The sequence below is a fragment of the Corvus moneduloides genome, chromosome 21 (genome assembly GCF_009650955.1).
Source record: "Corvus moneduloides isolate bCorMon1 chromosome 21, bCorMon1.pri, whole genome shotgun sequence".
In the NCBI taxonomy this organism is placed as follows: Eukaryota; Metazoa; Chordata; class Aves; order Passeriformes; family Corvidae; genus Corvus; species Corvus moneduloides.
Window position 1 is genome coordinate 9,346,169 of NC_045496.1, and position 22,798 is coordinate 9,368,966.

Sequence of the window (22,798 nt, forward strand, 5' to 3'; positions counted from 1 at the left end):
CTCTGTTCCCAGAGCAGGATCAATTCCCTCCACGCCACACTGGGCAATCCCAGATACCGCCCAGTGCCTTCATTAAGCACAGATTGATACACCCTGCCAACAAATTCTATTCCCATCCTCTGCCTTGCCTTGAAATTGAAGGTAGTTTAAAAATAATATTCAGACCATAAAATCCCGAGGCATGTCTGCTGAATCGAGCGGTGTTTGCATCTCGCACAGCTCAAGCATGTCAAATTTGTTTCCTTGGAAACAAAGACTAATTTGCAAGCATTGCTTTCTTCCCTTTTTTTTATTTTATGTAACGAAGACATCCATACCTGCAGCTCTTTCTGATACAAAGGAATTAAAGCAGATTCACCTACCAACACGGTTCATAAGAGAATTATTAATGTATTTCACTAATGAACCATTGGTTTGCTGCACTAAGGGAAAACCAGAGTTCATTACTATTTAAAAACCTGTTTTCCCTCAATGGATGCACACTCGAGGCATGGCATTTATATTGTTTCCTTGGGGACAGGTAGAAAAAAAACAACAAAAACCAGAGTGATTTGTTTACCCTGGGCTAGGGATGGTGGCTCCAGTGGAGGAGCAATCTAAGAGGGAAATCCTGTCCTGCTCCTGCCACATCTCTCCAAAGGAGACACAGCTCAAACACACCTGCCTCCAACACAGCCTGAAGAGTCAACACAAGCTTAATAAAATAGAAAAGTGATAACATCTTGTAAATGCGTTTTGGCAGTTTTAAGCCCAACTTTTCCCCTAGACACACAGTAGGGAAGTGGGAAGCCAGACTTTCTGTGCAGCCATAACTCTTCTCCCAGACCCACTCCCACCAGATCCTCCCAGGGAGGGCAGTAAATCCTAAAGCAATGACACACAACCTCTCTGTGAGGGCATGAAACAGGAGGGAGGGCAAAAGTGTCAGAGCTGAGTTATCCATAGGCTCATTTACAAAGGGAGTCGGTGCCCCCACCCTCCGGAGCCTCTGTCAGGAGCTCAGCACCTCTCACAAATCCGTCAGAGACGGAGTAAAATGGACCACGTTGAGAACAGCAAACAAAATTATGGCTCCTCAAACACACTCTCCCCGAGGCCTGCTCAGCACAGACGTCATTCTCAGCATGCCTGGGTTGCAATCTCTACCTGAGAAGGTGATCTTCACATCCAAGGGAACAGAGCCCCAAACTTCTCCTGTTCCTGTTAGGATCACTGGATAGAAAAAGCCATGGGAGCTGCACAAACAGGAGGTGACAGAACAAGAACAGTCTCCTTCCTCCACATAAGGAACAAAGCCTCGCCGTTCCCTCTCCCTGGAGAATTCCAGAGTTGATACTGGAGCAAATGGCCAGCACTAAATCTGATGTGAACCTTGGATGCTTCACACTTCAGGCCTTGGAACTCCAACATTCCAGGTATTCCGAAGGGGTTCCGAGCTTGGCAAGGCCACTTCCCTGACAGAGCAGCCTTGCTCTCCTCTTCAACATGCCCACAGTAGGACCAATCACCTGGGGGGCAGTCTGTAAACAAAAGGCACCAAAACCCCAAACCCTGCAAATGTCCAGCAGAACTCCCACAGGGTCTCACCCTCGAGCTTGAAAAATTAAAATCTCTGTTCAGTACATTGACTTGAAGAGCACTCAGCACCACCAGCTCAGTGTTTAATTCCTGCTGCTGTCGGGGAATCCTGGAAGCAAATCCCCCACACCCAACAACAATGTGCACCCTTTACCAAGTATTGTAATTACTACATTTTATTCCAACCAATGCCACAGTCTCAAGGAGTTTTGGAGACTGTTGAATGAATTCTGGGGGAAGACCAAGAAAAGCCACCTAGTTCTTCCTCATCAAAAGCAGAGCAAGTACTGAAAAAACATCTAAACATCACCAGGTAAAAAAGAATCTGAGAGATACATGGTGATTTGCTTAGAGATATTGTAACAATAAAAAGAACTAGGACTTTATAAAGCAATTTATAATAAGAGATGGGAATAGCAGGCAATATTAATGTATCCACTTTCGCAGATGGGAAAACTCAAGGTTTGGAGAATTAAGTGCCAAAAATTTCTGGAGTGGTCCTTCACAAACAGAGCAGAGGAACAGGATACAGGAGAACTGGATGTGAAGTCATGCTCTGCTGCTGATTTACTGAGTCACCTCAACTGGCCAAGCTGGGCCAGCAAGGAATGTGTCTGGACAGTCCATATGGGATGAGTCAAATTTAAATTCCAGTGAAGTTTGAGCACTTCAAGCTCCCTTGAAAAAAATCCTCCATTATTTAAAAACAACCAGAAAACCCCAAACCACATCATGTACGTAACAAACATGTCAGTATTTTCTCCCTCTGTCTGATATTCCCTTAACCAACAAGTTTTTGGAGGGGAGGGGAAATATTTATGCAGAACAGTGACCTTGCAATCACTGAGGAGCTCTTTATGCCCGTTGCCAAGTTTGAAAGTGGGTGGATGCCACGTGGGTGAATCTGTGACACCAGGACACAGGCCAGACTCATAAAAGGAGTCAGACACGTTGGAATCGACCAACAGGAGCAATAAATTCCCAGAAGTTCCTTAGAAATGTTTTGTCAGATAACTGGGCTGCAAGTCAAGCCCCTGGGGCAAGGGCATGAGCTCCGTTATGGGGTTTTAACGCAGATGCATGAAACACCTGGCAAAGGCTGGGGTGAAAAGATGGGACCAAACAAAAGGAAATGTGGAAATAGAGGGAGATGACACCACTTCCTATCAGTTTAAACGCTGTGGGTTTGGGAGGGACAATGAGCTGATGGATGCTGTGAGCCCCAGGTGTGTCTGGAGACCTCAGAACTCGGGTTTGAATTTGGGATGACACTCATGGGATTTATTTTAATATCTGAAGCATTAAACCATCCTATTTCCTTGGGCTCCCAGAGCCACAACACTACAGCCTTGCTGTATTCTGAAAGACAAGAGGCGAAGGCATTCTGGGGAGCTCAAGGCTAAGACTGACAAGCTCATTGTGATGCTTTCCCACAGGAAGGCTCTGTAGAACAACAAAAAAAAATTAAATCAAAAGTCACACACTGATTTTGAGTGGCCAGCTCAGACAAAGTTTTTCAAATCTACTTTTAGAATCACAGACTGTCCTGAGTTGAAGGGACCCACCAGGATCATCCAGCCCAGCCCCTGGCCCTGCACAGACCCCCCAACAGCCCCACCCTGGGCATCCCTGGCAGCGCTGTCCAAACACTCCTGGAGCTCTGGCAGCCTCGGGGCCGTGCCCATTCCCTGGGGAGCCTGGGCAGTGCCCAGCACCCTCTGGGGGAAGAACCTTTCCCTGATATCCAACCTGAACCTCCCTGGCCCAGCTCCAAACCATTCTTCTAGGAGAGCATCTCCTCCCCATGTGCAGACATTACAGCAAGATGCAAATGGTCCATTCACTTGAAGATTAGGCAGTGGTTTCACATCAAAAATTAAACCACTCTTTCAAAAATAACTTCCCTCCAGTTCTCCCCCCTTCCCACCCCCCTGTATAAAACCCATTCATTTGCCTCACAAGGAGGCACAGAGCTTCATTTTGTTAACATTTTAAACTGAAGGACTCAAAATACAGTGAAACACTAGGAAGAAAAAGCCAAACAAACCACAAAATGCTGCAATAACAAGCAGCTCTCAGAGCTGTGAACCAGAGATTGGGAAAGATGAACTTTGCAGAACGTCTGCCCAGCAGCCCCTCTCCTCCTCTGCCCACTCTTGGCCACAGCAACCAGAATCTGTTTGGGAAGCAAAGCAAGGGAAGGCAGGATTCTACCAGGGAGAAGTTCTGCTCACAGAGAAAAAGACCATTTGCACTATTTTTATTACACAAGAAACAGGAAAGGGCTGTGCAGGGCCCAGACTCTCCCTCCCAGTGCCGATCTGCTGAATTCAAATGTGCATCAAAAGTATGATGGACTTTTGGAAGCTTCTCCTCCACTGTCATACAGCCTCACCCCAGAGAAAGAACAAGCAGAAGTCATTAGTTCTGGTTTGGTGACAATACCAAAAATAAAATAAAATAAAAGCAGACGGGCAATGAGGGAAAAAAAAAATCCTGACTATTTCTGTTCTGCAACAGGAAGCCAAATGCCAGCCTTGATCACCCCTGAGCTCCAGTTAAACAAACTCAAGGACTGCTGGAGTCAGCTTCCCTTCCTCCAGCAGTTTTGTAAGACATTAACTTGGTGGCTGGAAGCTCTGGAGTTTCACGTGAAACTTTTCAGCAGCTGCATCACAACCACAAAGCCAGGCCCAGAGCAGTGCACCAAGGCAGCTTCAATAATGACTCTGCTGCACTTGGGGAATGGAGCTGCAGCAGTGTTTTCATGCAAAAGCCAAGAAAAACCAGCCAGGGGGGCAGAATATGGCCCTCCAAAGAAGATCTCCAGGATTCCCTGCCTGTGAGAGCTGAGGATACCCAGCCAGACCCCAGGAGCAGAGGGGGGATCTTCACGGCATCACCACAGCACATTCCCCAAATCCACAGTCTGTGGGGTGATCCTTCTCCAGACGCTGAGATTGGAGCCCAGAGCTGCTGCATCACCTGGCAAACATCACCCAGCTTTTACTGCCTCCTTGGTGTGCTCAGCTCTCAGGACAGATCCCATGGGAGCTGTGGCTCTGCACTGGGAGAGTACTAGGAGCTGCAGGCATGGATGGGGCTTGCTCAGGGCACTCCAGAACAATCCCACTCATGGGAAGGCTTCCAAATAGAAGTGCCCTCATTTAGGCTCAGGGATACAGTGTTTCAAAGCAAAAACCCTGGGAGGAAGTCAAATCCTTCATCATCTTTTCCCTGGATGTGCACCCTTCCCTATTCTGCATTGGCAGCCCCGAGGCAACAGAGAGGGACCCTCCCAGCTGTCCTGTCCCCTCCTTCCTGGATCAGGTCTATCAGCAGGCACCTGAGATAAACACAAATGCTTCTAAGCCTCAAGCACAATATTCCCATCCCAGCAGCAGAATCACTCCGTGGCATTTTTCCCTCCCTTAAGGAAGGAGGAGGGAAAGCCCCGCTCAGGCAGGTGGGTATAAAGGGAATATCCCTCAGGTACAGCCACCACCACTGCAGTATTTCTGATATTCCCCTTTCCTGACGTGTGGAAAACCTGCAAGGCTGGATGTTTACAGGTCAATATGCTGTGACCTGCCTGGAGCACTAATACTTTTTTTTCCTAAATCCTTTTTTAGAAGGAGCAGAGTTAAGGATCAGCTCTAAAGCAGCCCAAGGTGCCTGTCATTTCAAACTGCATCTAACACTCCTCTTCCTCTCCACACTGAAAAAAGCCTTGCAGAAGATCCTGTAAAGCCCTGCACATCCCTCTGTGAATCTAAACATACCCCATTCCCAAGGGAATGAATGGATACCACAAATCCAAGTTTGACTCAAAAAACTCAAGACGAGGCTGCATCCACTGCGATGCACAAGCAAAAAACCCACAAGTACACACAAATCTTCCTTCAACAGCATCATCCCTCCACACCAGCCTAAATAAATGCCAGGTGTTTGTACAGCAGGACTAACTCTGCAGGGAGGCAAGGAGCCAAGTCCAGTAATTCAAGGGATTCGTATCCATTTGTTTTTCCCAGGTTCTTACACCCCATTGCAACCCCAGTAACGCCGCCCTGCTCTCAGCAGCTGACTTCACCTTCAGTCAGTCTGCTTGGGAAGAAGGGGGGTTGTTGCCATCATTTTGTTTTAAAGAGCTACTTCCCCGTGGATCCAGCTGTGCTGATTTGCACAGCTGTGTTGCAACAAGATCCTTCCAAAATTAAGGTCAACTCAGCCTGTGTCCCGCCGAAAAATTCATCAAATATTTTGTCATGAATTTTTCTAGAGGTGAAAGCCAAATTTTGCAGGGAGAACCAAATTCCACCGAGCTCAGGCCTTCCAGACTTACCACAACACAAAATCTACCCCTCGGTGTTGGTGGAACCCTCCACGTGGTGCATTCCAGAGCCACAAAACCCAGCCAAAATTGGGATTGCTGCTGATTCCCTTCCCACTCTGGAGCTCTGCCTGCCCTCCCCAGCGTTCCCATTTGCTTTTGCAGAAGACATTTTCAGCAATGACCCCATTCCACTGTGCCTTCTACTTTCACTTGCTTTCTTCCATCATGAATCATTAACCATCCCCATTTATCATCAGATATAGATATATATATAGCTTGACTTTTTAATATATATATATAACTCTGCATATGCTTGAAATTAAAATAATAAAGAAAATTGCACTGAACTTCAGGGTTTGGAGGGGTTTTTTTTAAAAAAAACAAAGCTGCAAAACTATCCCATAGAAAAGTATGAACGTTATACTAAAAAGGCAAAGTCAAACCTGGCTAAACTTTTTGAGCCCACCAATCTTCTACCCCTTTTGATGCCTGACAACAGAGGTGTGAATGCCAAAGAGTCACACACAGGTACAGGCAGAACCATCCTGCTCTGGTTTTGATGCAGCACAAGCTGCCATGCAATTCAAAAAGCCCCAAAACCAAAGACTTCAGAAAACCTGCCTATATACCCCACTTCCCTCGTTTTTAACTTTAAATGAGGGTTACAAAGGCGCCAGTGTAGAATTGCTTTGGCAATGTGTCAGATTTAAAATCAAACAGCCCCTCCTGCCCCGTTAGAAACCCTCCCACAGGGATATTTTCTATACCCCACATGTATTATGAACGTGTCCTAGGGCACAGGCAGAGTTTCATGGCTCCCTGTGCCACTCCCACATTCCCAACTGCAAATTCCCTCCTTGGCTTGGCTGCATTAAAGCAGGAAGAAGGACTGGCCTTACCATGGGGCAATTAAAACCTCGGAGGGGGGAAATAAATAGGAAAGAATTCCTCAGCAAGTCAAAGTGTCCTTGCAATCCATGGCTTTCCGTGCTGGGAAGGAGCCCTCCTGCCACAGCACTTTCAGAGCACAGAGCCTCCATCCTGCCAGAGCCACCAGCACAGGGATAAACTAACCAGGAGCCAGGCAAGTTCAGAGGTGTTTGGTCCCAGGAAATCTTTGGGAAACCCCAAGAGAGCGAAGCATCAGCAGGAAAAACCTCGTAGGGCAAGTCTGGGGTGACAAATCCCTCAGGCCATGCTGGGTTTTTACATTCCCAACAAGAAGCCTACATGGGTTTATCCAGAAGTTCCACAGCGTGGAAGAGGGTGACGAAGATGCTCAAAGGAGCAGCATCCTCCTGGCACAACACAAATCCATCCTCATCCCACGGTGGGACGGAGGAGTCAGGATCCTGTGCTGCTCCCAGAGCCTGGCAGGGGGAAGGAAGCAGCTCAAGGAGAGCAGGGACAGTTTTTAAGCACTCTTGATCATTCCTTGGAATAAAATATATTTTAAAAAATTGCTCATCGAGCGATTAAAATGTGCAAACATTTTGCTTGGTGTTCCGACTGCCACATTTAATATTTCAAACAACATCCAGGCCAATATTGTTGCTTAATTTAACATAACTGGATCCTGAATGCATTTCTAACAGATTAAACCACAGAAATATCCACATGTTTTAATGAGGATTTGGCACTACTCGGAGCCAAACACATTTTAGTAATATTTTTGGACTACAAATTCTTTCATAAGAAAAGAAAGCCCACTGGTAATGGAGCTGCACTGCCTACATTTCAAGCCTCTTTGGATTTATGTAAATTGAAAAACTGAAATATTTAGTGCCATTATAATTCAAGCAACATCTGGACAATTTTCTTTGCCGCGTAAAAGATTTCAGTCAGCTTTGCAGAGGCTCAGGCCATGTTGCTCAGCAGAATGGCTCCTTTTACATTTGCATGCTTCACTTCCATTCTGCAGTTTCTATGCCAACAAGCATTTGAAACTCTTTAAAAAGCACATTTGGAACTGGGGGGGAGATGGAAGATTGGAAATGTGATAAAGATTTGTTTGTTTTGGGGGGTTTTGTTGGTGGTGTTTCCCTAAATCTAAATCATCTTTTTTTTTTTTATTCTTTTTGAGCCGTGGAAACCTCAAAAAGGCCCAATAACCATCACTGCAGCCATGGCAACTCTTCCACCTGCTTCAAAATGCAGCAGGGACTTGGTAAGAGGAGTTTGTTCAGTCAATTCGATATATTATATATATATATAAATATCTATTACTCCAGTTCCCTCTCCAAAGAAAGAACCAATAGCAAACACCACAAATTTAGGTGTCCATCTCCTAGTGCAGCATCCAGGCCCTGTGTGAGTTTCCAAATCCCAAGGAAAAGTAAACAGGAAAAAGCAGCTATGACTGAACTGTCACTCAAAATCCAGCAGCTTGATTTTTAACCAGATTTTTGGAAGCAACTCCTCCCCTTCCTCCCCACCCCCAGTCCCAGATGGCTCAAATTTTATAGTTAAAGTTCATGCTTAGTGCTTTGACATTACAGGTGTGAGGAGATAAAGGAAGCCACAACCATGAAGAGGCACAGTACAGCATTCAGAGCAAACAGCAGCAATGATCTTACAAAACTTACAGAAAAAACTGTATTTTCTTTATAGAGATGCAGTCTACATTGTGAATTCCTCTCCTCCTGAAGTTCCCCAAGGGACCAGGATGGAGCTGCCATCCTGGGACACCAGCAAAGGTGCCCAAAAAAAAAAACCAGTCAGACCAGGCCATTCCATGGACAGTGGGAAGAAGTTGTTCCCAGCAAACAGCAGGACTAGGAAGGGGTTTCCTGAGGGAGCTGCACAAGCAGGGAGCACCCACCAACACCTGCTCTTCAGCAGTTTTATTATTTAGTGACAGGACAAGGGGGAATGGCTTCAAACTGAAGCAGAGTAGGTTTAGCTGGGATCTTGGGAAGGAATTGTTCCCTGGCAGGCCCTGGCACAGGGTGCCCAGAGCAGCTGGGGCTGCCCCTGGATCCCTGGCAGTGCCCAAGGCCAGGCTGGACATTGGGGCTTGGAGCAGCCTGGGTTGGGGGAAGGTGTCCCTGCATAGGGGTTGGAATGAGATGATCTGGAAGGTCCCTTCCAACCCAAACCAGCCTGGGATTCTGCGATTTTCTTGTCCATGAGCTCCAGAGGATGGAAACCAGAACCCATGGTGATCCTGCCAGTGCTAAACGTTCCTTTACAGGCTCCTGGGTAACGATGGGGATCTGTCAGCCCCCTCCATCCACCCCCTGTGCAGATGTGACACTGACCTGACGTGCTGGGAGGGGACAGGATGAGGGAAATGCTGTGCAATAATCAATCCTAACCACAGCGCCGTGAGAAAATCACAGAATCATTAAGGCTGGGAAACACCTCTAAGATCATCAGATCCAACCACCCCCATGTTCACCACTAACCTGTGTCCCCAAGTCCCACATCCACATGGTTTTTGAACACTTCCAGTGATGGTTACTCCACCACTGCCCTAGGCAGCCCCTTCCAATGCTTTATAATGCCCACATGTGATAAATTTCTCTTCCTTCAGCCAGACCGGACACAGAGAAAGGGAGATTGGGTGCCCTTGTCCAAAGCAAAATGTTTAACACATTAACCAGCTCCTTCCCTCCCTGGACAGCCACAGATGATGCAGAGCATCAGACAACTCATTTCAGCACCAGTCCAGGATTTATATTTGCAATAAGGGATCAGAATGAGACCCAGGAAAGGCAAAAACTCCCGCAGGGAGGAGCAGGAGACAAAAGCACATGATTACCAGTACAGTGGTGGGGACTAGAAAACAGTTATTAATTTTCAAAAGCTGTTTTGTCTCCTGGGAGAGGTAACAGCCCCCAGGTCCCAAACACAGCTCCTGCTGCACAGAGCATCAAAGAGCAGGAGCAAAGGCTACATCTGTGAAACTCCTGCCATTTGAAAGAGGCCTACAGGCCTGGCACACGGAGTGCCTGCAGCACAAGGAAGGGGTCTTGCAAAAATAAAGCCACAAACGCTCACTTTTCCAGTCCTGGCTGTGCCGTAGGAAGGGGCAGCTCCTCCTCTGGCCCAGCTCCGGCCTCTGGTGTTTCCTGCCATGATTTCACAACCTTTGCCGTTTCAAAAGTCCTTCTGGCAGCCACAGCAGCAAGCAGGGAGCTATTTTACACGAGTGCGTGACTGACGCATCCAGGCTCCTCTCCCCACGTCGTGCACAGGGAGCTGACACTGCCCACGGATCGGGGCCATAACTGCTGCAAATTGGAGCATTTTCACCTCCCTCAATGAACTGTATGGGTGTGTACTAGCTGCAAATACAGCTCCATCTGGGATTGAAGGGACTGAGCCTAAAATACTGAAATCAACAGCAGCTTTCGACTGACAGGAGCTGGCCACATGGGTGTTCTCTGTCTGGGATAACTTCTTCCATGCTATGCACGAGCCAAAGGCACCAACAGCAAGAAACAGCAATCCCTAGCAGCTACAGAACGAACAAAACTGGGCAGGTTTCTGCTGCAGCCCACACCTACACCTTCCTAAGATGTCTGCACAGGGAGAGGAGAGAGATCTCCCCTATTAAGAGGAGGGAGAGTGATTTGAAATCAATGTTTGGCAAAATCAAAGTCTGTGGGGACTCGTGGTAATGAGTTCCCCTGCTGGGTTTATGATGTTTCAAGGAAAACAAAACATTGCTGCAATGTTTTTGCAGGTGAGACCTGGGGAGGTTGCTCACACACCTGGTTTTATATTCCCTAAACTCCCTCTAAGCAGGAGAGGCTCCCTCCCCTGCCCTGTGCTCAGGGACACTCGGGTGATGAGCCACTGTCCCACCTGGGCACGGTGGTCTCCCGGAGCTGGGTGGTGTTGAGATGCCCCTGTTGTTCTCCTGCTTGAGATGGCAGCTCAAAACTAGCTGGAAATGGAGCAGATGATCTCATGTGCTCCTCAGCTAATGGAAATACCCAGGGTCCTTCCTGCCCAGCCCTCTCCCTGTGGGTCCCTTATGGGATTAGGCAGCAGCCAAGCACGACAATTCACTATTAGCTGGACTAAGTGCTACGGAGAGATCATGAAAATGAATTAACTCCTGCCCTTCTCTCTTCTGTGATGGATTACACTCTGCTCCTTCAGAGCAGTTTCACATAAGGGGAGAGGGAAACATGGGAGAGATATGAGGAATTTATTCCCACCTGGTTTCTTGTGTGGACACACAACGCTGGAACTGCCCCACGCCTCCAGTCACGCTGCGAGGTGAGGAATGAGCCAGGGCCACATCCAGTGCCAGCAGCTTTTCCCTGGATACAGAGGAGACGAGCTCCACCTCCACTGTCCCTGTGCCTGGGAGCCCCACCTGGATGTGCAAGGCTTGTGGGGACATGAATGACTGGGCAACAAACCCTGGTCATCACACAAGACTCTCAGGTTACCACACTGGGCTTTTTCTCTTCACCCACCCTCAGGGTAAACTCCACTGGAAGCACAACCATCCTCAGCTCCAGGTTTTTACTGATTTCCCAAAACTTGTTTGGATAAAACAAGAAAGCAAAGCAGAGGGGAGATCCAGCACTGCCCTGATGCTGACCTGGAGGCTGGAGCTCTGTCAGTGCTCCCACAGCACCTTCCCCAGAGCAGACCTGGGATGAAAAATAAATGTGTTGGGTGATAAAACACAGAACTCCCTTCCCCAACCAACGCACCCACCAAGGCACTCATTTAGCTCTGAGATTCAGCACTGAATATTGCATCACTCTGGAGCCTTTTAAGGAAACATTCCAGCATTTTCCCATACTAATCAGGTAACTTTTTTTTTAGCCAGACAGAGTTTAAAATAACCAAGAGCCAGGTAGGTGTCAGTGAAAAGCTCCAGCAGGGAAAATCTTGTCCCATCACACCTGAAAGGAAGGAAGTCCTTGCCCATCTCCAGGCACTGCCCCTGCAGACAAACACAATCAAGCCCAATGACAACTCTCCCCATTAATGCTGGATAATTTTAGGGTCTCAGCTGCAGGCAGTCCATCTCTCCAGCAAAATCCTACCTAAGACTTGCACTATCTACCACAGCAGGCTTGACCCCATTTTCATATGCAGAAGCAAAAAAAAAACCCTCATAATCCTCCAGAACCCAGAGCAAATAACACTCTGGGACTGTGTGATACCACCCTATTAAATACAAACATGTTCCTACAGTAGCTCCATGATTTTAAGCATTCACCATCTTTTCATTTCAGTTTTAAGCACTTTGCCTGGCAACTGTCTGAAGGGCAAACCATTATGGAAATAGGAAGACAATTAATTTTCCTTTATTCTGGAAGAGAGGATTATTGGAATAAATAAAATAATCAGCTTAAACAAGAGCACAATTCACAACTTCTGAAAAACAGAAGACAGGTTTCTTTCATTTTCCTTTCCAGAGAAATTATTTCCTGGGGTGGAGTTTGCAAGGGAAGTGCAGAAGTTTTGGAGTTAACCTTGGACTGCTGACTCACTAATCACTGCCTCTATGCCTTCAGCAGAAGGAAGGCTGGCATTTCACTCTTAGAGCCACTTTATATATTTATTTAATACAGCAAATCAGAACAGCCCCCCCAAAAAGATACAGAGGCCACTTCCCAACCTCATTTGGACCAGAGGTAAATCTGAGGCAGCCACTACTGGACACCAGCCTTTGGCAGCAGATGTTCAGCATCACAATTAACGTGGTTAAAGGAGGCTCTGACACCCTGTGACACACATGTACACCTACATATATGGATTAAATTAAAGGTATTTCACTCCCAAACCCCAGAGGGAGAAAGCAACAAAAGGAAGAGGAGAGCCTTCAAGTTCGTATTAGCAAGAGATGAAATTATTTACTGAGAAAAATGTGGGGTATCTTGGTAAGAACTGGAGAGTTATTTCTGGAGGACTCCTCTAATAAGCAGAATGAGTTACAAAAATAGGATGGAGACTGTGGTTCAAGGTTGCTACAGCCTCGAAAAGAAACAGAGATAATTGATGGAGGCACAGATTCCCAGGAACACTAAGGACTGCAGAAGTACTGAGAAATCAAATTGATGATCTGGAAAATAACACAAGATTAAGAATGATCAGGTTAGTGGGGGCTCCTGGAGGAGCAGAAGCAGGAGAAGGCAGACTTTCAGTTTGCGATGGATTATGAGGAGGTGGGGGATGAATAATCCCCACTGTCCAGGGTGTCTGGGTGAGCCATGTCCCCACACAGGCCAGTTTTCCAGTGCTCCACATCCCTAAGGGAAGGATCTCCAGCATCCAGGAGCACACGTGTTCATGGCAGCTCACAAATCTGAGCCTGGTTCCAGGATCCAGCACTGTCTCCCTCCAGCAGGAAATGGCTCCAACCGCTCCCTGTCCTTCCTCCAGTCACAAACTCCAGGTGCCCTGGCACAGCCACATCCCAGCAGCTGGAGGAAGCACCACTGGGAAGAGCTCCTGCACCTCCCAGCACCCTGTGCTTCCCACAGGGCACAGCCATTTCTTCTGTGTGCTCCTCCAGCTGCAGAGCACTGTGGCAGCAAGTAGGTCACAGACTTGACAGCACCTGAAGAATCACCTGCAGTTTGTTTCCTCCTCCTTTCGCTGCCTTTTTGGGTTTTTAGGAGCCACCAAATCACTTCACCACCACCTTCAAACCCCATCCATCCATCCATCCATCCATCCATCCCTCCCTCCCAGACCTCTCCTTACAGCCCTCTTTCCTGCGTTTCTGCTCTCTCCCAGCTCTGTTTAACTCCACCTCTCCCCTGCAGGTCCTTAAAGCAGGATTTTTCTTCCATCTTCCCTTTCCCACAACCGTATTTTTCCCAGCATGATGTACCCTGTGCACTGCTTCTGTCACCCTCAGAAACCCAGATGTCCTCTGCGCTGGTCGATGCATTAAATCCCATCCACCATAGGAACGGAGTTACTCTATAATTTCACATCTGGGTTAAAAATCGCAGCTCCTTCCCGTGTCTGTAACTTCACTCACTAATCCTCAGGGAAAAGTGGGTAAGGAGTCCCCTCTGCCAGCTGGTGCTTTCAGGCTTGCTCAGGTCCTCTCTCCATGCAGGGCTCCATCAGCTCCAAGGAGCACAGGATGCTCCAAGACCCTTCCCTGCTTCACCCAGGAGCGTTTGGGCAGGTGGATAGTACTGCCAAAGGACACCAAACAAGGATGCAGCAGCAAGGACTGAGCCCAGGGTGTTAAGGAATCCAAAATTCAGCCATAAGTTACATTTCAAACTGGCCAGGAAGGCAGGAGAGCAGGAAATAAAACTCCTCTGAAGGTGGAGAAATGCTGTGCGTGACAGCAAACCCTTCCACCCAGCATCCCCACAGAGAAGATTCATCACAGCCAATAATTACAAGGCTCATGTCATAATGTCTCCTCTTAAAGGCATTGCCATTTGAGTCCAGGCTGGCTGAAGCAGTTGGAAGGGAGAGAAGCAAAGCCACCAGGCTTTGAAGTGGCCACCATTTGATTATTAAAGACTGGGACTTGCATGCCACGTACATCCAGCAGTCACTTCCTCCTCCCTGGGATTGCCAAGGTTGCACGAGGTTTTTTTAGGTACACCTGTAGGATTCAGTTCCATCTTGTTCTTTCTGGTTTGAATACAGTCCTGGGCTGATACGATACCAAAAAGGTGAGCAAGTCCCAAATTGAGGTTTCAGTTCCTCCACTGAACAAAGCTGTGCTGGTGGAGAAAGAGACAAAACTGGCCACACAGGCAGAACTTTTCACACAAATCTAAAGACAGGAATGTGCAAATTCAAGCAATGAATCCTCCTGCAAAGTCCAAGTTACCCATCTCAAAAAAGCATCCAGGAGTCCCTGCCCTGCATTCCCTGCACATCCCACACCCTGCAGCAGGCACTGGACACAGTTCCATGGGATGAAGAACCTCCCTCGGCTCAGCCACACCAGAGTGCTCGGGGTTTGCAAGGAGAGAGAGGCCCCCACTCCATGGGAGCACCCAGTGGGGACCTGCAGAACTCCTCTGGCAGAGCCCAAGAACAAACCCACAAACTGAAATTAAATTTGGTCGTAGCTATTTTCTTCCTTCCAGACTTGTCAGTTCCAGGGCTTGCTGGAAAGGAGCTGAATGTCTCCCTGGAAGAGAGGAGCCCTGCACAGGAGGGATGAGGCTCTCCCAAAAGCTGCTCCGATCCAGAGGCATCGAGGCCCCAGGCCACCAAAGGCTTGGTCAGGCTGAAGCACGGTCCTCTGTGCTGGAGACTCTCCTCAGCCACTGAAAATAGCTCATCTCCCCCATTCTACTCTAAAACAAGAAGAGGATGAGGGTTTTATCCTCTGCTTTGAGCCAAAACCCATGGCACTAAGGAACGTGTCACCTTTGTCCCTTTGCTGAGCCTTTCCCCCATTCTGGGACTGGAGATGGGAGGAAAATGTTTAAAGCTGCTCCAAACCATTTCAGGGATGAACTTGATTACTCTTCCCAGCGAGGCTGAAATAATGAATGAGATGATGGATCCAGGCCAGGGCCCAGCACCTTGTCCCAGACCAAGGACCAGTCCTGGTGTCCCGGGGCCTCTGGGCCCTGGCCTGGTAAAGCAGCCCCCACCCACACACCTCAGAGCCTAAAGATGCAATTTTGTTATACCCTGATCACAGATTTTTAAGGTTTCCTTTAACTTTCTTGCTTTCAACTTCGCTTCTCAAAAATACTACTTCCCAGTCCTTCTACCAAATGGGCTTTGAAATAGAATTTGATCATTTTTCTCTGAACTAAAACCCCTTGTCACGGTGACAGATACATCACTGGCATCAGTTAAAATATGTGAAAGAGAAAACATTCATCCACCACTGAGAAACAAGCAGCACCACCAAATCCTGACACAACCGTGGTCCTCCACGACACAAGTCTTTGTTCCCACCATCATCTCCAAAACAATATTCTGACAACAACATCCCTCCCTATATAGATTTATATTGCTGTATCTCTATCATTTCCCTCACGCCCATCAAAATGAAGTTATAATTAACCCATCATCAATAGAAATTACAATGATTTTGAAACAGCAAGAAACAATCTATTTGCATTTGGTAGCTAATTATTCCCCCTACGCACACAGCCACCAATGTTCCCTAAAACCATCCACAGAACAGACAGTCTGTGCTAGCCAGAGCTTCTGGAAAGGAGGGGAAGAAGGAGGGACTAAGCAAAAAAACCTCAACGTTGGGGTGGCAAAATTTTCTTCAAATCTGCAGCATCTCAAGCTCAGCCAAGTCTGTAATAGAATTGCCCTTCTGAACTCATCCAGCAGTGTTAGAATCCACCTGGGTATCACATGGAAGCTGACAGCAACCTCAGGACGAACCTAGTGGGAGCCACCGACATTTGCTAAATTATTGAATTATTGTTATTCCCTTCTTCACACCACACCAAGGAAACGTGAAGCCATTTTCCGATAAAAGCCGCTGGATATAAATTTCACACCGGCCAACACCAGGACTGCTCCCAGAGCCAGAGGTTTGCAGTGGCACAGGCAGCGTTGCACCAGTGATTATTCCCTCCTGGAGGGAGGAAGGGTGTGCCCTCCTTCCAGCCACGCTCAGTCCTGGGGGACTGCCCAGGGGTGACCTCCAGCCCCTCCAGCTCCCACTCATCCCAGTCAGGTACAGAACAAAACAATGCCCTTCCCCACCCCCGCCCCCACGCCAGGCAAGTTTTGCTGACAGATCACCTCCATTTCCTCACCATCCCCAAGGATCAGAGCGATGCTTGTGAGAGGTAAGGACACGAGCCGTGGCCGGGGAGCACTGCCTCCCCCAGCTCGAGCAGCCTGACAAAAATCAAGCCACCCAGACGTCCTGGGAGCCCCAGGTTGGCCCTCCATGGCTTGTGCAGCGTTCAGAGGAAGCTGATACAAAGCACCAGGGATGGTAAATCACATCCTCCTTCACCCACACTTCTGGAGGAGAGTAGAGAAAACACTCTTTGCTCATTAGGAACTATCCGAGGTTTCCCTTCCTCCAGGATGCTCCCACAAAGCAGGGATTGGGGAGGAAGGGGCTCAGTTTCACCTTGACACAATCCCTGTGCCTGCAACACTTACCTGGCTGCCAAGGCATCCCTCCTCAACACGCCGAGAGTCATCAGCCTTCAAAGCAAAGCCAAAATAGCTCAAGGATTGTTTTCCTTCCCCCATCTGACACGGGATTGCAGCTCCTCAAGCATGGGGAGGAGGGGGAGCAAAATAATAATAATAATCAAAAGCAAAAGACTATTCTTCTGTAGGCAAAGCTAATCCTGTCACACATTTTCTTCCCAACAGAAGCATGATAGATCGAGTCCCACTGGGTTCTGCTCACAACTAAACAGGACGAGGTGTTTTCAGCTCCCTTCTGCCAACACAGCTCAACGAGCAGCAAGGCCTCACCTCCTCTCATCATTTAACTCAACACGAAGCCACCCTGGTGCTCTACCCCAGCTCTAGAAAGTCAGCCCGAGCCTCAGTATGGCCTTGCACGGAAATAGGATTACTTTGGCCTGGAGGAAAAAAAGAAACCACAACATGAAGGTCACCCATAAAATCATTACACAGCTCCCTCTTCCCCGGCTCTTAGAGAAAAAAACCTTTCTCAAACCCTCAACCTGAAAGGAGAAACACAAAAAGATATGTACATTAATGCCATATACCTCCGTCAATTTTTTTCCTCGTGTCTTTAGAGCAGTTGTTTACTGCAGCCAACTGCAGAGAAATTACAGTAGCTTAACTCTCCAACTCCCTCTAAAGGATTAATCTTCCAGTGAGCATGCTCACGCGGGAGCTTTTTCAGCACTTGCATCCATTTCATGAGTGAGGGCTGCTGCACACATGAGGAAATGCCATTTCAGGGCTCCAGGCAGAGCGAGCAGCCCCCAAACCAAGGGCTAAAGCCCTTCCCAGGGCTCCACAAAGGATCTCTGCCCAAGCCTCCAGCTCCAAGGAGGTTGAAAGATTTCACGTCCATGGCCCCTTTCAGGAAGGGGGGGGCGGTGGTTTCCCTGCGACACTCGTTCGAAATGTCTGACCTTGGCTTTTCTCTACAGGATGGTGGACAGTTCATCCACTGAATCTGGAGCCAAAAACAGCTTCTTCTCGCTGGCAGATTTTTCCTTTTGCATCACTTGTTGGCTCATCTTTGCTTTTCAGAAAAAAATCAGGAAGATAATTTGGGGTGCAGGGAGGGGGAGGGGAGGGGAAACATTCAAATAAAAAGGAACAGCTTTAAAAAATCTAGTTCTCAACTCTGCATCACAGTTGGTAACAGATCCTGAGACACATTTAACTCCACAGATTAAGGACCCATGCAAATGAGGATTTGCTGGTAGACAACAAATCCAGTACCTAAGCAAGGCTGTTCAAGTAATCTTGTCCATTCTCTCCCAGACCACTGTAGATTAAACTGCTCTATTTCAGATATTTCTCCCTCACCTCAAATGATGCACCTCGAATCAAAGCCTTCCTGGTGAAAATAAAGCTCCAAAATTAAGGACAAATACACTGCAGAATGGAAGTTTCTTCCATTTTCATCTTCTCATATTCCAGGGTTCTGCCCTTCCCCTTCCCATTTATCTATTTTATGTCCTGTTGCTTAATTGCTCTTTGTAGCTGAAAGAGATCCAAGCCTCCCCCTCCCCCCAAAGGCTCTTATTTCAAGTTTTAAACCCAGCCTGAGTCTAGGACACATAGAGACCAGACTGCAACCCCTGAGTCCAGGGAAAATCACAACCCCTGAGCCCAGGGAAAACCCAGAGGGGGCTGCAGCTCAAGGTCTGCGATCACTTCCCAGATCCAGCGCCAGGCTTCACCCCAGCCAGTACAACCACCTAAACATGTATTTATTTTTCCAGAAGTCCTGAGTGTCTTTGATGCCATGAAGCCCCTTTAATGTTTGAAGCCCTACAAGTGAATCCACAGAAAGGCAGGATGTCAGGAGAGTGTTAAAGAAGGGCTATGGCTGCGTTTGACAACGAGCACTCACCATAGCGACCGTCCCCGCAAGAAATGATAAAACCCGTGGTGACACTGGATATTTTGCTCTGTTGCCACCTAAACAGAATCACCCCCAGAAAGGGAATCTCTGTTATCATGCATTAAAATAGAGGCTTTGTTTTATTTATAAAGCATCCAAACTGGTTGGTTTGGATGTGTCAGAGCACAGGCTGTTCAGCCACCCCTCCTGCTCCATCCTTCGGGGACTTAATGACTGATGGCTGCACTTCACCCTGCCCTCTCCTCCCACGGATCTCAGGTGCTGCTGAGCCTGCCCCAGCTCCTCCAGGGAAGGTCTGGAGCCAGGGTGGGATCTGACCCTGAAAACCCCTGCAAAGAAAACCCCGGCCTTTGGAGAAGGCAGATGTGAAAAAGCCTCGATGGAGGAGGAACATGTCCCACGCTTCCTCCTCCACGGCAGGATTACACCCATGAAGGTGGGACAGCAAACATGGAGTTATCCTGACCTGTCGTTCCTAATTTGGAAACCAGTCATACTCCCTGAGAGTTTAGACTTTGAAGATTGACTACTATTGATTCTTCTGCAAGCAAACAGCCCAAGCTGGCAATCAGTCAATAATAAGCAATTACTCGACAGCCTCTTATCTGCAGATGCCAGCCCAGACAGCTCGATTTGTGGAGGCAGCAGGTCAATAAATCAAAGCTGTTCTCAAATTTTAAAATATCATCATTTAAAAACCCACCCAGCCTTCAAACTGGCTGGAAGAGCAGCCAGGTCAGGGAGATTCCTGCAGAACATGTGGTGGCTATCACTAATTTACAGCACAGGAGATAGAACGTGGTGTGCTGAAATCCACCCCGACACTCCTTATCTCTCAGGAGTAGCATGAGTGGCAGCTGGATGAAGATGATGAGAGGGAGAGGAGAAAGCAAAACCCTTCTCCTTTGAAAAATGACTTGCAGGGGAAAAGCAGAGCATGGCAGCCTTCCCAAACACTCACCAATCCCTGGGACACACCTTGCTGCTCACCAGGAGCCTCAAACCCCAACAAAAACGTGTTTAACACCACCAAGACGGCAAATTAATGGCACCTCTCTTATCCCCCTGCTGTGACCTCGGGGCCCTGGGTGTACAATTAATCATTTCATCCCAGGAAATGTGCTTCCCTGCTTTCTCATGGCCTAAACACAACACAAGCACACGAGCCAAAGGCTCCTCTTGAGCATTTCAGTGTGACCCAGGGGCGAGGCTTTAAACCCAGCGGTGCCAACAGTGCAACAAAGAAAACCAGCTGAAAACTCATGGAGGCTTTTATGATCTCAGTGCAGACTCCCTTTACAGGCTCATTTATATGAAAAGAGATAAAGATTGCCTATTTAATTTGAAAAAGACTGAGCACGCAGCTGGAATGCCAGCCCACTGCAATGGCAACCTTCTATCTATCTATCTAATGTATCTATTTATCTATCTGTCATTGCAAGGGCAATCATAACCTTCCATCTAGTTCTGGAGACTCCAAAAACTCTGGTACCTTCCCTGCTTGTCCATGGCTTCTTGCACAAGTCATGGAAACACCCCAAAAGTACCAAAAGAACAGCATAATAAGCATAAAAAGGGGTGACCCACTGGAAACAAGATCAATCCCATAACTGGTACTCACTCTTCATACTCCATTTGCCACGAAATTCAGGTATCTGAGGATACATTCTAAATGTCCTCAGTCTTCAACACTTTTCAGTGGTCTGGGAGGGAAGGTTGGGTGAAAGGCAGCAGATAATGGATTATTTCAACTGTACTTGGTAGTTGGGATGGACTTCTTGAAGGGGAGCCTACTGAGGTTTTCACTTCCATCTACACACGGTGCACTCAGGTCCTTTCAGCAGTGGCTGGGCCAGCAGGAAGCTGTGGGAAGCTGTGGCCAAAATCTGAAAAGGATTTCCTCTCTTCTTACCCACAGAGCACCTATGGGTGGCCTCTACACTGCCAGCCTTGTCTGCAGCACCCTGGCAAAGCACAGGAGAGCACTCAGGAGAAAAAAAAAGTGTTAAATGCATCTTCCTGTATCACTCTCACCATTTATAGAGAAGCTACAAAATGCCAAAGCAGCCGACAGGATCCCACAAACTGCACTGCAGAGCACCAGTGGCTCCTGAGTTTTGCAGGAAACCCACCAGAAAGATTTTCACACAATACCTGCAGTTTTCTGATATAAAATATGGACCCTTTTCCTTCAGATGAACAGCAGGTCAGTGCATCCACGCCGTAAGGACAGTCCAGTGGCAGCACAGCTCTGGGGAGGAGCCTGCAAAGCTGCTGGAGTTGCTGAGCATGGAAAACATTATTTATCTGCCCAGAAAGGAGCTGCCTGCCATGGGCCTGGCTCCCACAGCCCCACTCGAACCTGTGCTGTTCTACTCCACACAAGGAAAATAATGCAGCAACTTCACAAACCACAGCTGTGGCAGTAACACAAGACTCTTTCTCACCTTTTATGACAAAAGCAATGCCAGTTGCAAGACAATAAGATATCACAACCTGCCATTCATCCTCTCATCTCAAGGCACAGCCATTCCATACAAAAGCTGGAGATCACCTGTCGTGCTCTGCTTCCTTCTTTCAAATGCAGCATTGTGTTAGCACCAGGATCCTGCTGCTTTGGGGCTGAAAGTGTTGCTAGAGCAACAAAAATGCTGGAAAGTAGAGCAGAGAACAAAAGGACTCCACAGCCCCACCGAGGATGTGATCAAGGAGACAGCAACAATGTAAAATGGGACCAGGAGACCTCCCTTGGAGCAGGGAGCTGCCATCTCCAATCCTCTGCTGGGCAGAACGGTAATTTAGCAAGGAGATCATGCCAGTAAGAAATTCCAGCAGCTCAGCCCCACATCTGCTTCTTATCAGGAGCCCCATGACTGACCAGGGCACTGCTCCTCTCCATGATCCATCCTTTCATGCCCAGCACGAGGATGCCACTCGCAGCTGACTTTGGCGCACAGAGGCAGGAATTAGGAACAGACTTTTCTGTCGAGGCAGAGTAAATCCCTGCTTGCATGTCCAGCAGGTTGTCCTTGCAGCAGCAGACATGGTCAGAAATCCCAATGAGGTGCAGAAGTTCACTGGGCTGGGTAGACACCATCAGTCTCTTCATGGGATCCCACTGCACCTTGCAGGCCTTACCAGAGTGGCCCTTGATGTAAGGAACATGGATACTTTAGGAAACAATCCTCAAAGCAAACTGATTCAGGGATTCCCTTTGTCCCTTCTGGCACCTTCAGCATGGGGACACTGCGCCCAAGGTGTGTGGAGAGCGTCCTGATCGGAACTGTCACCCCCTGGAGCTGGGGAGGGACAGACAGCAAACACCAGGCTGCTGTGTGATGATGGCAACCCACTGCCAAAACCCACCCATGGAGGGTTGTGTTTGCTGCATCGGGCTGCCTGCAGCCCAACCCTAATCCTGGAGAACTTTGGAAGAGCTCAGAAGATCCTTCACACACACTTGGAGTCATTTGCTCTGCACTGGTCACAAGGATCTGGCTAACTCTGATTTGTCTCTCACGATAAAAAAGCACTGTTTAAGGGCAATCTTTGTCATGTAACAAAAACTGTCCCTCTGTGCCTGGTCTTCCTGTCACCTGCACCAGTGGCTTTAACCCTGGGGCTGCCAACAGCTTCCAGAAAGCTCTGAGAGGAAAGTGAGCCCCTTGCAGGAGTCACATTTGCTACATGGGATTACAAACCACTCAGACAAACTAAGTGGCAGCATCAGGAGAAGTCCTGGAGGTGTCTGGCTTGAAGTACAAAAGCAAAAAAATAAATCCTTTTTTTTTTTTTCAAATCTTAAGCAAATCCTTCAGTGAAGCTGATGAAGACAGAAAAATCCTCAGGGTGGCTTATGAAATGAGGACCAGCTTCAGGGAAGTGAGGCTCAAAGCCGGCCTCAC

At 47.9% G+C, this 22,798-nt stretch overlaps 1 protein-coding gene across 7 annotated transcripts in view; it reads right to left on the reverse strand.

The window, feature by feature from the left end:
- Positions 1-22,798, reverse strand: part of EHMT1 (euchromatic histone lysine methyltransferase 1) — a 116,417-nt gene that overhangs the window by 80,184 nt on the left and 13,435 nt on the right. For 4 of the 7 annotated variants that reach the window (XM_032130658.1, XM_032130660.1, XM_032130669.1 and 1 more), the window contains exon 1: positions 16,970-16,994. The exons of 2 other annotated variants lie outside the window; for them this stretch is intronic. The gene's annotated coding sequence lies outside the window, so the exon portion shown is untranslated. Of the gene's footprint in view, positions 1-16,969; positions 16,995-17,553; positions 17,628-22,798 lie in introns of those variants that run through there. One more of the 7 variants, XM_032130668.1, reaches the window with a different exon arrangement.